This window comes from Patella vulgata, chromosome 8, assembly GCF_932274485.2.
Source record: "Patella vulgata chromosome 8, xgPatVulg1.2, whole genome shotgun sequence".
In the NCBI taxonomy this organism is placed as follows: Eukaryota; Metazoa; Mollusca; class Gastropoda; family Patellidae; genus Patella; species Patella vulgata.
This window is the reverse complement of record NC_065886.2, coordinates 40,893,911-40,909,601: the sequence shown is the minus strand read 5'-3', so window position 1 is coordinate 40,909,601 and position 15,691 is coordinate 40,893,911. Positions and strand designations below refer to the sequence as shown.

The following is a 15,691-nucleotide window of genomic DNA, read 5'->3' as shown; positions in this document are numbered from 1 at the left end:
TTGTGTCGCCTACAGGGCGCAATTCTTACTGGATTTTCTTCAAACTTGGTATACTTATTCCTTATACCCCAAGGAAGATCCCTATTGTTTTTGGTGCATGCCCGACCCCCAGGGGCAGAGCCACGCCCATTTCTAGTATTTGTTTGTTTGTCGTCTACAGGCCACATTTCTTAACTTATAATCTTGCATACACATTCTTTGTACCCTAAGGAACATCCCTATCGTTTGGGGTACATGCCCAACCCCCAGGGGCAGAGCCACACTTTATATACTTATTCTTTGTACCCTAAGGAACATTCCTATCATTTGGAACATCCTTATCATTTGGAGTAGGCCCTACATGCCCAACCCCCAGGGGCAGAGCCATGCCAATTTTTTTCATATGAATTGCTTATCCCTAACGATGATCCCTATTGTTTTTTTACTCCCAGGGGCAGAGCCACGCCCATTTTCTTTTTTTATGCCTGTGTGTCACCTACAGGCCACAATTCTTAATCTATCGTCTTGAAAAGAGTTCATATGAATTGCTTATACCTAACGCCCATCCCTTATATTTATTTATTTGTTTGTCATCTACAGATCGCATTTCTTATCGTATCACCTCGAAACTTAGCATACATATTCCTTCTATCCTAAGGCACATCCCTATTATTTGTGGTGAATACCCAACCCCCAGGGGCAGAGCTACGCCCATTTTCTTTTTTTTATGTCTGTGTGTCACTTGCAGACCGCATTTCTTAATCGATCATCTTGAAAACTTTTTTATACTTATTCCTTATAGCCTAAGGCTACTTGTTTATACTTATTCCTTAATCCTAAGGCTGACCTCTATTATTATTTTTGGTGCATGCTCGACCCCTTGGGACAGAGCCACGCCTAATGTTTGTGTGTCTTGTGTTTTGCCTACAGGCCGCAATTCTTAACAGATCCTTTTGAAACTTTGCATACCTATTCGAAACGTCATGCTTTTAGAATAGACATTGATTGTTTTAAAATAAAAATTGTGTTCTGTTAATGTGAACGAAATGTTAAACTGATAGCAGTCCTACAACCCAGTTTTATTTCACAGACCCTCAATGCAAACTGGACCATATCAAACAAAACAGGAATGTGGACGTATATTGCTGCGTTAGCGATGCTCTTGTTATTCTTGCTGCGTATAATGACCTGGCGCTTGCCAAGAGATCTCATCATTCTGGTAAAAAAATCAGCAAATACCTGTTTGGTTTCACTAGGGAGTGCAGCAGCAGATGAGTGATTCTTGCCCTGTTCCTTAAGAGATAATCCAAAATTCTTCTTTTGTTGTCCCCCGCTGTTCGACGAAAGCAGGGGACTATTAAAATGGGTTCGTCCGTCTGTCTTGTCTGTCCGTTACACTTTTCTTTCTAATTGAGCTAGAATGTTCAAACTTGGTGTAGGTGTTTATTAGGCCAATGCCTTGATGGAGTTCGAAGATGAGCATTTTCTCCTTAGGGTAAGCAGAGATAAACAATTTGATTGGTTGATGCTTTGGGACACGATAACTTTAGTTCTAATTAAGTGAGAGCAATGAAACTCCGAATATAGATTCATTATATCATTACCTTGACTAAGTTCAATCATGAATATTTCTACTCAGGCTGAGCAGAGCAATAAACAATTCGATTGGTCGAGACATTGGAACACAATAACTCGCATTCTAATTCATGTAGAATGTTCAAACTTGGTGTAGGCTTGCATTAGGTGAATGCCTTGACGGAGTTCGATGATGAACATTGTATGCTTACGGTAACTAAACATGACCTCTTTTGGTCGTTTTTTTATAGCCAGGGATTCCCCGACAATTGCAATGTTTTGAAAAGGATTTGAAGCAAAATTATGATAAATTAATTAGTTTGAATATGTTTTAGTCAAAATATATCATCAAATCACCCAATTTGTACCCGGAAATGAATCTTTAATATATCGGTTATTGGTTTATCTACCCATATAAAATATCCATACATTATATTTTATATCGTACTGTAAGTATAGCCATAAGCATAAGTATTTAATGATAAAACAGCAAATCGGTGCTGGGCTGTTTTGCCATCAGGAGCGAACCTGATTAGCGAGCCACAAACTTACTCACTTAGCCCTCGTGGCCTCCGTAAATAATTGTACATTTAATATTCCCACTTTTCACTAATACTATACTTTTTAATTTCATCCATTTTCAGTTAAAGGTTGTTGTGGTGTTGTTATAAAACATGGTTTGAATGGTGAAAATACTGCTTTAACATTTAATCAAAAAACCACAATTTTTCAAATAGAAATAACTCATGGTAATGTTTCATTGTATGTGGGGGCCACGGTGGCTAAGTGGGTAAGACGCTGGCTCGCTAGCCTGGAGGTCGGGTGTTCCATCCCTGCATTGGCCAAGAAAGTTCATCCGGCGTGGTTCAACCAGACATGGACAGCTGTCTAGTCGTTTGGATGGGACGAAAAACCGAGGTCCCGTGTACATATTGTCGTGCACGTAAAAAAAAATCCCTTGACAGTTGGAAGTCGATATAAGAGTAGGCCGTAGTGCGCTGTCCGGGCAAAATTTACCTCATAGCACACTGTATGGCGTATGTCCGGCTTCATTAGCCTAGTTCGGAGCAGAACAGTACGACGTTAAACCCCATTTCATTTCTTTTCATTTCATCATTATATGTAAGGAATAGAGCCGTTAATTTTATAAGCCATTCTTTAGTTTTAAAACAAACGTGGGTAATTGTGTCATGATGTAAGTAGGGAAAGAGCATGTGGAAGGTTGTATAGCACTTATAATTATAGGTAATTATGATGATTCATGATCACTATCATCATCAACAGTAGTAGAAGAGTTATAATTTTTAATTATGACTTTTAATGTTGAATCGATACTTATGCCTATGGCTATACTTACAGTACAATATAAAAGATAATGTATGGATATTTTATTATATGGGTAGATAAACCAAAAACAGTCATATTAAACCTAACTCATCAACCAGTTTTGCATCGTGTATATCATTATATACACGATGAATAACGAGGGGAGATAACTCTGACTTGCACAGCTAATTCCACAACCATGCCAGCTGATCAGAATTTACCAATGATATACAGGTGATTTAAAAATGGTATATATTATAGTAATGGTGATACCTTACCAGATATAGATGATGGTATAAACTGATACAGGAGATGATTTAAGATATATAGCTGGAGATGATACGGACTATAAAACAAATTTACAACATTTAAAACACAGCCGTGTGGTTGCCAATTTTCGTTATTTGGAAATATTTTAAATTTCTCAGATCAAAGCATGAACATGCCATGTCAGACATATAGTTCAGAACATAATTCCCTTTCTGTCTTAAATTCAAAACAATCAAAGGGGACAAAACTACGGCATAAATTAGCTATTTATGGTCGTAGTTTTAGAGACAGTTATTGAAGCTATTACTTCAGATCTTCTACTTGCCAAGGTGTTTGACTATTTATTTTTAAATTTCCCCATTATTTACTTACTGAAGATCCAAGATGGGAAAGCGTATAATGGGTGTTTCAGAACAGTTTTTTCTAGATCAACTTTGTAAGTTTTTTCTACCCTGTTTAGGGATGCATTATGTAAGATTTAGATAAAGAGCTGGTAGTTCTCACTATAATAGTTAAAATATAGATTATGAAAACTTTATAAACTGCAAAACATATATACATTACGGGAGCCACGGTGGCTCCGTGAGTAGAAGAAGGTCCCATGTTCGATCCCTGCGTGCCGGAGATTGTTCTTTAAGGCAACACTAAACACATATTTTTATTATTCTAGTATTATCACTTATTGCCATGGTAACCTCTAGTATATACGAATGTTTATTTTTTTTTCCTAAGCTCGTTTAACGTCCTTTTGACACCGATGGGGTCATTAGCTTGGTTCTAACATATGGTTTATTGCTTTTATTTGATGTGCTGGGGGGGGGGGATAAATACAGTACCGGTTGTATCCATAAATATACAGATATACAGACAGACGACTATATACCCGACCCACCCCCAGTTGTATTAAGATACATTGATTTAAGTCATCTCCACCTCTACATTGAATCGAAAGCCAATTCCCAATTCCAACACTGCTGCCTAGTCTAATGTCCACGAATACAGAGAGAGAGAGAGAGATAGAGAGAGAGATGGGGTTTAACGTTCACTCGACATAAACTAGGTAATTTCGGGACAAACATATGGTTTAATTTTATTTCAGTAATTCGCTTGCGCATCGGGGCTCTTTAGTAGTGGGACGAAACCGGAGAAAACCCACGAGGTTGGACAGGCGACTCTACTCCTTGTCACGTGCAACCGGGGAATCGAAACTACGCCAGTTGACGTAATGACAGACCGTATGATACAGCCCACACGTGCTAACCATATGCCCCCCCCCCCACCAAAGCCAAGAATATGGTGTGTGAAGTTTTCTTCTTTTAAACCAATGTGCAATGAAGATGTTAACGATCGCATGCGTAGCTACTTTTACTCTAAAGTTTTCGCATATATTATTTTCAGTAAAACATATACATAGAAAAACGATTTTTTTTATTTAAAAAAAAGTGTTAACAGAAAAATTAAAATATATACATGTATTATAGTATTTTCATAACAATTAAAGTAAGTTGCATTTCAACAATTCTAATTCAAAATTTGTTACCCTTTTGCGTAAAAGGGTAACAAACTGCGATTTAAAATTCAATCAGAAGTTTACCAAAGGCTCGATAACTTAACTGCTGAATTTGCACGAGGAACAAGATCCCGTAGTGGCACACAACTCCAACATTTTGATTGCTAGGGGGTTCCGGCCTGGGTAGCCACGATGGTTCTGTGGGTACGACGTTGGCTCGCCCACCTGCAGGTCCCGTGTTCGAATTCTGCGCCGGCCAAGAGAGTTCCTCGGAAATTTTTCCGGCGTGGTTCACGCTTGTTAGTGGCAAGGGACAGTTTATAGCCGAGCTGAGCTTCCGTGTACACATTAGCTTGCACGTAAAAGAACCCTTGACAGTTGGAATTGTAAATAAGAGTAGACCGTAGCGCCGCTGTCCTTGCAAAATTTCCCTACGAGACAGGTTCCCTACGAGACATTTTGGGTTATGCCGAATTGCAGCTTATCTGAGCCAGGGTATGTTTGACACTGTTCGATTAATATGATTTTGAAGTGATGAAGATCGAAATCTGCCAAACGCGTTCAAACGAGCTTTAAAACCACGTGATTATACGGCGGGGGCAGAGCTGGAACCCCTTAATTGTAACTGTCCGTCAACTTTACATGGGCCTCGAAATGCACAGATTAGTTCCTGAATGGAGAGAAGCGAAAGTGAATAAGTTGGACGAGAACACAGGCTGAATTGAAAGGCTATTTAAAGATGCATTATGTATGATTTAGCTGAAGAGTTGGCCGTTCTTGATGTAATAGTTCAAAAATAGATAATGTAAAATGAATACATTCCGGAGCGAAGATTGTTTATTATTGTAACAACGGTACTGGACACACGAGGCTAAGTCTTGATTATCCATTTTATCGTTACTTTAAAAAAAAATCGTAGGCGTTCTAATCCATTTAATTCTCTGCCATCCGATGGTCTTGACAAATTATTTTAGGTTTGTCATGTTAATAAATGTAACAAAAATAGTTTATATACCATTTGACGCCAGAATTAAGACCTGCAATAAGGACCTTTAGCACTTGCATAATGCATCTTTAAATACGTAGGCGATTTAAATAATTATATACACAGAATTATGCAGCTACTTCTGGTATTATATACATTATTCACAATTTCTGAGCGGCAATTTTTGATTGGTTGGTCTAGGAGATCCAGGCCGTAATTAGCGTCGAAACCATCAACAGAGAGGCACTTATGGTAACCGTAGATCCACCTAATATAAGAAAGGAAATTAAAACATGAAAAAGATTTATTAGTTATTATTAAATTGAAAACACATTACATTAGACATGAAATGTTATAGTGATTAATGTGCTATTCGTCTACACCATCCGAGCTAATGAAAACGAGCAGTGATCCATGCAGTGTGCTACGATTCCGCTTACTCCTCGTCGATCTCCTACTCTCATTTTAACGTTTACACCTAACCTTGGGTTTTCTTCCTATTAGATCGACTAGACACTTTTCCTTGCCAGGTGTCCTGGGAGGGGGGACTTCCTCAGGCAACACCGGGATCGAACTCCTGACCTCCTGTTTAGTAAGCTAGCGACCTACTCACCGTGACTCTCAATTCATTTAAATAAGTAACACATAGAGACACTTGCCCCTTGGAAAACGTTGTCTAATCGCATGGAAGACGTATAATGCACAGTATGTAAGATATGAGGGCCAACGGGTCCAATGGATGGGATAACTTATCTAATGAAATTATACACGCTCGTCGTATAAGGCACCATTGGTGTAATGTTTGACAACATATTGATGATAATGTAGAGAGTCCAGATTAAGAAACAGAAAATACCTACCACATACAACATCTAGAGAGTAATAATACGTATGATATTTGGTTAAATAGTCACCATAGAAACAACCTCTATGTTCTAAACACTCTCTATAGCTGTATAAGACCCTGAAATACATACAGGAATGAATGAATAAATGAATTTGGGTTTAATCTACTTTTCTGCTCCAACCGGGTTAATGAAATCCAGTGTGCTATGAGGTAAATGTTTCCCCGACAGACATTGTATCTTATCGCACTCTACTTCAATAATAAGGCTACATCGTGTTCTTTTTTTTGCGTCACTATTCCTAACTCTTCAAATCTCTATTACGTATCAATTTACATCACTATATGTTTTATTATATCTGTTTGTTTTGGGATATTAGTAGATTTAATTCAGTTAATATTGGTAAATATCTCATGGGAGACAAACAAGGCTTTAATAGGCATCGAATAGTGCACACAGTACTACAAATACAGTTCGAATAGTCTTAAAGATACATTATGTAAGATTTAGATAAAGAGCTAGCCATTCTTGCTATAATAGTTCGAAAATAGATAATGTAAAATGATTAATGTGACAATTTCAATCAAATTACTCTATTGCGAACGAAGAAATTAGCCTTTGAAGGTTTGGCAAAACGTGTGCAATAATTTCAACCACCGTACTGGTTGTTCGAAGCTAAGTCTCACTCCTCCATTTTTTTTTTTTTTTTAGCTTAAATCAAAATATAGCTGAATTGTTCTAATCTATTTAATATCGGAGAAATCCGACGTCATCAAGAGTTGATTATGGCCTGGATAAGTTAATTAATGTCTAATTAATGATTTAGAAAACATTTCAGGCTTAAAGAAAGACCTGCAATAGGCAGATTTAGCTCTTACATAATGTATGTTTAAATACTGTTAGCTCTATGTTGGAAGATTAGTATTAAGACTAATATCTATTTTCAGAAGCACCAAGAAAATTGACAATTAAAAAGAAAGGCGCTGTTTCAATATGCAATTGCTTATTATATTGTTATAATAACAGACCAACGAATGAGTGAAAACATCAAAATATTATTAACATGACCTCTTACTCAGTCAATGTCCTTACCTGCATTTTTCTTCTCGTGATTTGCCGTAGGTCTGACCGTAGACGCAATCCCTAGGTTGCCAACATTCACCATTTACAGATTGTATGATGTACAGCACTACAAAGAAAAGAACAGAGTTTATTTAGTAAATAATGCAATCGACGGGATATGCACACCTTAAACACAATAACGTTCGGGAAGCCGCGGCGGCTCAGTGAGTAAGACGCTGGCTCGCTATCCAGGAGGTCTCAAGTGCACTTCCAGTGTGACCGAGAAAATTCCTCGATGTTTTCGTTCGTAATCCCCTTGTAAGTGGTGCAGGACGGAGGTCATGGCAAGGGCGGAGTTTAGTCGTTCCGATGGGACGGAAACCGAAGTCATGTGTACACTTTGGCGTGCACGTAAAAGAACTCTCGACATTTGAAATCCGAAATACGAGTACATGTAGGCCGTAGCGTCGCTGACCAGGCAAAACTTTCCTCAAAGTACACTGTATGACGCATGTCTGTCTTTATTAGTATACTCGGTACAGACAATTAGGACGTTAAACCCCATTTCATCTCATTTCATTGTAGATGTCAACGGTGAAAGATTGATAATCATGTCACCAGAAGGGCAGTAATAAATAAATAACAGATACATACCAAATGATTTATGTACAGATAACACTATATTAAACATTTTTCGATTAGTGAGGGCAATATATATGACCGCGTGACCCATGGCTAGAAATTACCCTTTACTTAGCCGTATAACTGTTTACATTTGGGTTTAGTTGTCTTTGTAAAATAATGTTACAATTTCCTTGAACAAGGGTTGGGATAACTGAAAAGGTCAAAGTATACTGGATCTAGTTAAAGGCACAGAAACCATTTTGAGTGTGGGTCAGAACTGGGAACACCATTCTGTGGTCATTCTTTGAATAACATACAGTATTTTTATTATTATTATTTCTATAGTTATGTATGCAATGAGGGGCAACGAATGCCGCCCGCCTACTCGGTCAAGAATTTCAACTATTAAAGTTTGCTATATGCACGCCAATTTGTACATCCGAACAAGTAGGCACGCTTTCCTTGTAAATCCCAGACTGGTGACAACCAGTTTCGGTACACCAGAAACTGTACCTGGTTTGGCAAAGTGGTTGAGTTACAGCACACTGCAAGTTAAAGGAACTGCTAATCAAACTATTGAAATCCGCCATTTCTCGCAAAAGTTGATTTAATAAAATTATTTATTACCCGAATATATCTGTTTTTATAGACCAGATTTATAAATATATGTTTATTGTTTTTAAGTTCAATCGTTTGGTTTCATATACCGAAGACCCCCCCCCCCCATAAAAAAAAACAACAACACACATTCTCTGATACATATTAGTAACATGTCACCATCTGTATGAATCTGTTGAAAATATAAGTATAATGGTAATCCTAGTTGGTGTATATTGTTAATTCCTTAGATACTATTTTATAATAAATACCGATTTGTACATTTATATAGATTCTAGGTTTCATCCCGTTTCCAGGACAGTTACTCTGCTTGTCGGACGTGCTGTTCTCCGTATATGATGTTAAATGTTTTCCGGTAATAAATAGTCTCAAGGATAGTTCCAGTCTTTAGTTATTATCGAAGATTTACACTGTTACAGATTGGTGGAGTGCTTTGTGAGGCAAGATCTCGGAACCTCTTTCAAGCGAGTATCCCAAAGAAAAATCAGATATGGAACAGATAGTGATACCAGATGAATTGGCGGAAATAATGAAAGTAACGAAGATCAACTCGAAGGCCAACCAATGGAGGATAGACCATAAAGATAGTAACACTTCCATAGTTTTAACGTGGTGCAGTTTTCATCGTGATTCAGATATATCGAATAGAAAATCTACTAGCAAACAGAACAGAGATTTTCTAAGAGGCCAGCGTTTTAAGGAGATGATTTCTGCAAAAAGATCGAGCGTATCATCAATAAATTCGATTTCTACAAAGGCCGACATCTCTATTCAGACCAGCAAGATATCGTCAACCAAATCTAGTGAATGTCAAACAGATTGTCTTGGACGTTCGGATAAATGTATAATGGCTATTCCGGACACATATACAAAGAGTGTCCAACCCTTTGACATAAAAACCGGATGTCATGGTAGCTTCAACGCCACAGATCCAAGAAACAGAAACGGTGTTAAAAAGGCGTGTTAAGAAGGGACAGCTTGAATACTTAATCCGATGGAAGAATCAACCTGCAACCAAACATTTGGGTGAAGGAAGACAAATTGGACCAGAAAGCTGTTTCCTTTATAGCTAACTATCCGAATAAAATTGCTGGCCCAGAGCAGTGGTTTGTAGAAACGTTGTTAAATCAACATAAACGGAATTAGGAAGAGCTTAAGGTCTTCCCGAGAGGCAGGTGGACATATCCAGATAAATCAAGTTTGAAATTAGCGGGATTTACCCGAATGGAAATCAATCAAAAATCTGGAAAATTACAGTTAAATGTAGAAAGGCAGGGTCCAGGTCCGAATGAGGGAGATGTTTATAGTCGATTTGACCTAGAGGACTGGGACATTATTGCTAAAGAAGATCCAGTATTCTTTCGTAGTATCAAACACACATTACCCCCAGGGAATTATTCATTAAAGTGATTGAATATTGTTTTATGTTGTGTTATTAAAAAATGTGAATTTGTATGAACTGTTTTAAACCACTGACTTTTTATGTATTCACTGATCTCTAATTATTTGCCTTTAATTTATAATGTTTTGGATAAGATTTATTATTACATTCCCGTTCGAATGTTGCTATAGTTATTTATTCTGCATAAGCAATTAAATCGATATTATCGATGCCGTAGATTAATTCATAAACACTTCAGCATAAAAGCTTCTTTGGAATATTATGTTTCATTTAATCATTTAATTTCAAATTTTAGTTAATTCATAGTATAGTATCTTATTATTGTCGACATTTTAATTATTTATTATTATCGCGGACTCAAATATATATGACGTCATAAGCCATTCAGATTATATCCATAATGATGAACAATAATTATTGTTTTCCCCCCCCCCACCCCCCAATTATATCTTTATCTTGTATATATACTTAATGTATATTAAAGTGAAAAGGCTTCATACATTTAACACAACCCTCCGAATTTTTAGCAGTACTATCAATGTTTATTTCTATTATGTTAGTATGATCCGAGGACGAATCATTTTCACCACAGAGGAAATTATAATGGTGATAATATTGTGAATTGTTGTTATTTCCTTCTTTCAATATATCATTCATTCATTGTTCATTCTTTCATTTAAACATTTCTATTTTTCTTATGTTTCTATTAATCCTGCGTTGTTAATTAGACGTTAAGCTACTTATCTAATGACTGATCGTTGACAGCTGACACATTAATGAGTTTAATTACTACCTTATTGTTTTATTTTATTGCAATCTCTTTTATATTTTAATCTTACCTCTTTAATTGTTATTAGTATAGTTGGTGTATATTGTTAATTCCTTAGATACTATTTTATTATAAATACCGATTTGTACATTTATATAGATTCTAGGTTTCATCCCGTTTCCAGGACAGTTACTCTGCTTGTCGGACGCGCTGTTCTCCGTATATGATGTTAAATGTTTTCCGGTAATAAATAGTCTCAAGGATAGTTCCAGTCTTTAGTTATTATCGAAGATTTACACTGTTACAATACCGTACTATGATTAACAGTCTTGATAGTACAATTGATCATACTATTGATTTTGGAGATACCTTTGAAGCATTTGGCATGTTGCCCCTTTTACCGAAATGTAAACAATTTGGAGTGTTTTTGTTTACACCCTAATGTTTACGGCATGATTTCAAATATGCTGACAAGGTCCAGTCGCCTAATTTTCAGAATATCAGTTCAATATATATATATTTTTGGGGGTTAAAATGATGAAGACGTTTATCGTAATATAACCGGATATTCTGTGTTCCAAAACAATAGACTGTTTTATAAAGGTTGTTTTCTTAAAACCAGGTGTTTTTATATGTTTTTTTTATTTTTTTACTTATTGGCTATTAGACAGTGCTAACCCTGCGTTGCATTGTTTCCCCGCCAACTTTTCATTTTAATTTTGTAACCACCAAAACAAAATAAAAATATATTTTAGTTTGTTTTTTTTTTAGAAAATTGTATGTTATAGCTATTTTTTCTACCACTTAATCGTAATAACAATCCATCCAATTATGTTAGGGATAATTATTATGACTGGTTTACAAAGAATAGTATAAAATTTATTGACTGATTTTAAATGAATAGTATGCAATGTTATGAATGGGTTTACACAAATAAAATGGCATGTTATGACTGCTTTTGAGTATGAAATGTCATGCCTGGTTTTAAACAAATATTGTGACATGTTATGACTGCTTTTGAGTATGAAATGTTATGCCTGGTTTTAAACAAATATTATGACTGCTTTTGAGTATGCAATGTTATGCCTGGTTTTAAACAAACATTATGACATGTTATGACTGCTTTTGAGTATGAAATGTTTTGCCTGGATTTAAACAAATATTACGAAATTTTAAACGAATAGTATGAACTGTTATGATTATGTATTTTTTAATGGTCGAGAGCGAGACATTAAGTAATATATTGTAACAACATGAGGGCCGTAGGCCCGAATGTTTTTACAATATATTACGCAATGTCGTAAGCTCGAGACCATTAAACATCTTAAAATACTGACACTCCGCACGAGCTTTTACGTCACACTAGTCCAATATCTCACTGGTATGAATAAAGTACTATTGGCAAGTTGCCCGTACGATTATTTGAAATAATGGTACGCCAACATCAAAGGGTGACGTCACATCTGTATTTTAATTTTAGATAAACGGTATGACATTTTATGATTATAATATATACTGTAGATATCTGTACGTATAGTCCTATAGTACACTAGTACACATAGTATGTTAAGTTTTATGGTTGAAATAGTTATTTTGTGGGTTGTTTTATCTGTATTATATTCATTGCCTATTATTTTAAGGGTTTACCTGCAGTGTCTCATAGGGCTTTGTTGGGCTGAAACCATACTATATTGTATGAACTCTGGAAATATTCTGCTGATATGGGACAGTTTAATAAAATAAATTAGTATTATATTCAGTTATTGAATGTCTATCAAGGAAGTTTGATTAAACTGACACTGCATTGCCTTTCATTTATCTCGTTCTCAAGCTTTTATGAGTTTGGTGACCTTAAAAGTAGAAATTACTCAGCAATTTGCTATATAAATATTCTGAATATGTCGCCAGGGTGCATTCTTATTACCCAATAAAACAACCCTGTACAAGTTTGAAATGAAAATCTCTCAAGGACTCTGATCGGTAGAGCATCGATAAGAAATTGTGAACATGTGATAGTACTGACATTTTGTTTCGTTATTTTACACATCTTTAATACTAAAAGGTAGCAAACAGTCGGCCACAGGACGACAAACAATTTGTAGCTCGAGGGCTGTTTGTAGTATGTTTAGCCATGCATATTTTAAGGGAAATTCTAGATTGACAGGTCATGAGCAGTAAACCGCAACGCTGAGATAAAGCTTATATGTATTTATATACCATGTACGTGGGGTCGGTTGGGGTTGACATGTAGCTGGCCCACATATGCACGAGTCCGCTTGGTGAGGTGAACATATTACAAAGAAACCGTTGCGACGACAGATGGGACACGATGCTATTTTAAGAATAAACGAAAAACACCTCATTCCTTTGTTTCCGTGGCTTTCTGATTACATGACTAACACCCAATAGAGTTCGCCATATAGCATATCAGGCGTAATATAATGCCTCTGACTATACGTGGTAAAGTAACTAATATCTACCATACAATGTATATCACCACGATACATGTATTGATTACGGATAATCAGAAGTAGGTCATCTCAGTATGGTTCGACAATAGTATGTATTCTATTTACCTGTAAATAATGCCAGTATAAAGACGCCCTTCATTTTGTTATCTTCCTGGTTTGTCGAAAAAAAAACTATACATGTAGCACGACGAGACAGCGGACGCCAAACTCACATGAGTCCTAGAAATCCAGCCGAGCGTACACTGTAATGAATTGCACATACATAATAGATTTTGTACCTTCAAATCCTGTCCAATCAAAAGCAGTTTTATTAAAGCCGATATACTGTCGTATCATTGCTCAGGTATTTCCCTTAAATGTACTTTAAATAAAACCTGTCTGCGTTTAAGGGAGCTAACTCCAAGCAGGACTGTGTTAAAATCCGGGTACGACCAGCGTTGCAGGTAATACAGGACATACTTCTACGGAGCAGATTCACTGTTTCAACAAGTATTTTCCACATACTTTTGTCTATCCAGCATATTTACTAAAATATGAAACAATTTACTAGTAGTTATATTGCATGGAACAATGTTAGGTAATGTGGTTTGAGAGGAATATCAATTTTATTTGCGTGATACAATAATATAAACGTTTTGTTATTTAGAGCGTATGTCCCAAACTAATAAATTTTGAGTGTGTTAATTCTGGATTCCTTTGTTTACATATTAAATTTATTAGCTAGGATGTAAACGTAATCAAACGTGATTTTTACCTGGTACACCAACGTGGATTTGTAATCTGACCATATTTAAAATAAACAGGCGCTCAGTTTTAAAAATAATCGAATATTCCTTAACTGTTTTAACGAACGGTGCTTAGTGAAAAGTAACATTGCGAGGCGTCTGGATCCTACTGTTCCGACAGAAAAACAATCTTATTTTGCAATGCATTAGATCAAATGTGCCGCAACACAAAAAGAGTACACTAGGGGTGGACTGCTCACCGCCGCCCACCCTTTCACGTTAAGGTATGCAACTGTTTGAACCACAAATATTTAAAAAAAACCAAAGTTGTATATGTAGACGCGTATATAATGTATTTAATATATGACCCACAAATGTACAAAACAAAAGTTATATTTAAACGCGTATAGAATTAGTAGGCTGCACGTATATTATATATACTGATATAGTTTATTTCGTTGATCCTATTATGTAATACTATATTATATGCATCCGTGTTCAAGTAACTACTTATTACACAAATTATGTGGATAATGATATATTCATTATTATATAATTCCGTGAAGGCGATTAACATGTAATCATTATTCGGAATTTATAAATTATAAAAAGTTTGCCACTTGTCAGAGGTGGCGTCTGCAGAGTTGAAAAGTAAAGTGCTACCTAGTCGTTGAGATGGGACGAAAATCTTATACCCATGAATGTATACGTCAAATTGTCCTATTAAGTTGATTATAGAAACAGACACAAGCATGCTAGTTTCAAAAGTATAAGATAATACAATTGTTGACAAATCGATATTACATCCATTGAAAGAGTCGTGTACGAGGCGAGGTATGCTTTTTCTTTTCGGAATACCTGATTATGATAATCATCACTTTGCTGTCTCGTGACTAACAGTTTCATATTCAAAGTTTCTTATAATGTCGTTGAATAGAGAATTTAAATTGTCTGTTTTCAAACATGCTGATTATTCTCTCCGCTTGGTTAAACATGTGTGCTTTATTTCTCTTTTACATTCGGGCTAAATGACAAGTGAATTTGAAGTAATCCGACAGTGAAATACATCAAGTGTTACTAATGTATTTTTTAGGCGCTATAATCCTCTATTGAAAAACACATTACTAAAATAGACCAACGTTAGGCAGATTTATTGCCCCTTCTAACTTGAAAGCTACACAAGATATGTATTACTACTTTCAGATAATGCATTTTGATATAGAAAAATTCAAACATATACATCTTATAGACAATTTCTTTCGTTGCTGTACCCTTGTCTGGTCATAAACTGCAAACTGTGGAATTATAGTTTGTGTAAAATTTTATTATACAACATGGGAGAGAGAAAGTGAGAAATAAGGTTTAACGTCCACTCGACAAACACTAGGTCATTTCTGGACATAAAACGCACTTCCGTGTTTATTTGAAACACAAAGATAAAGCTCTAAAAGCATTTGTTTTATAATCGTATAAGGAAAGTCGAGATTTAATTCTTTTCTGTTAATTGCACAGAATATCTAAAGAAAAGTA

At 35.9% G+C, this 15,691-nt stretch overlaps 1 long non-coding RNA gene across 1 annotated transcript; it reads right to left on the bottom strand.

The window, feature by feature from the left end:
• Positions 1 to 4,561: 4,561 nt before the first annotated feature.
• On the bottom strand, positions 4,562 to 13,737 carry LOC126829831 (uncharacterized). The gene is made up of 4 exons (XR_007683535.2): positions 13,542 to 13,737; positions 7,583 to 7,679; positions 6,506 to 6,609; positions 4,562 to 5,913 (listed from the first exon to the last, which is right to left on the bottom strand). It is a non-coding gene; the product is annotated as an uncharacterized LOC126829831 (long non-coding RNA).
• Between the last annotated feature and the right edge of the window lie 1,954 nt (positions 13,738 to 15,691).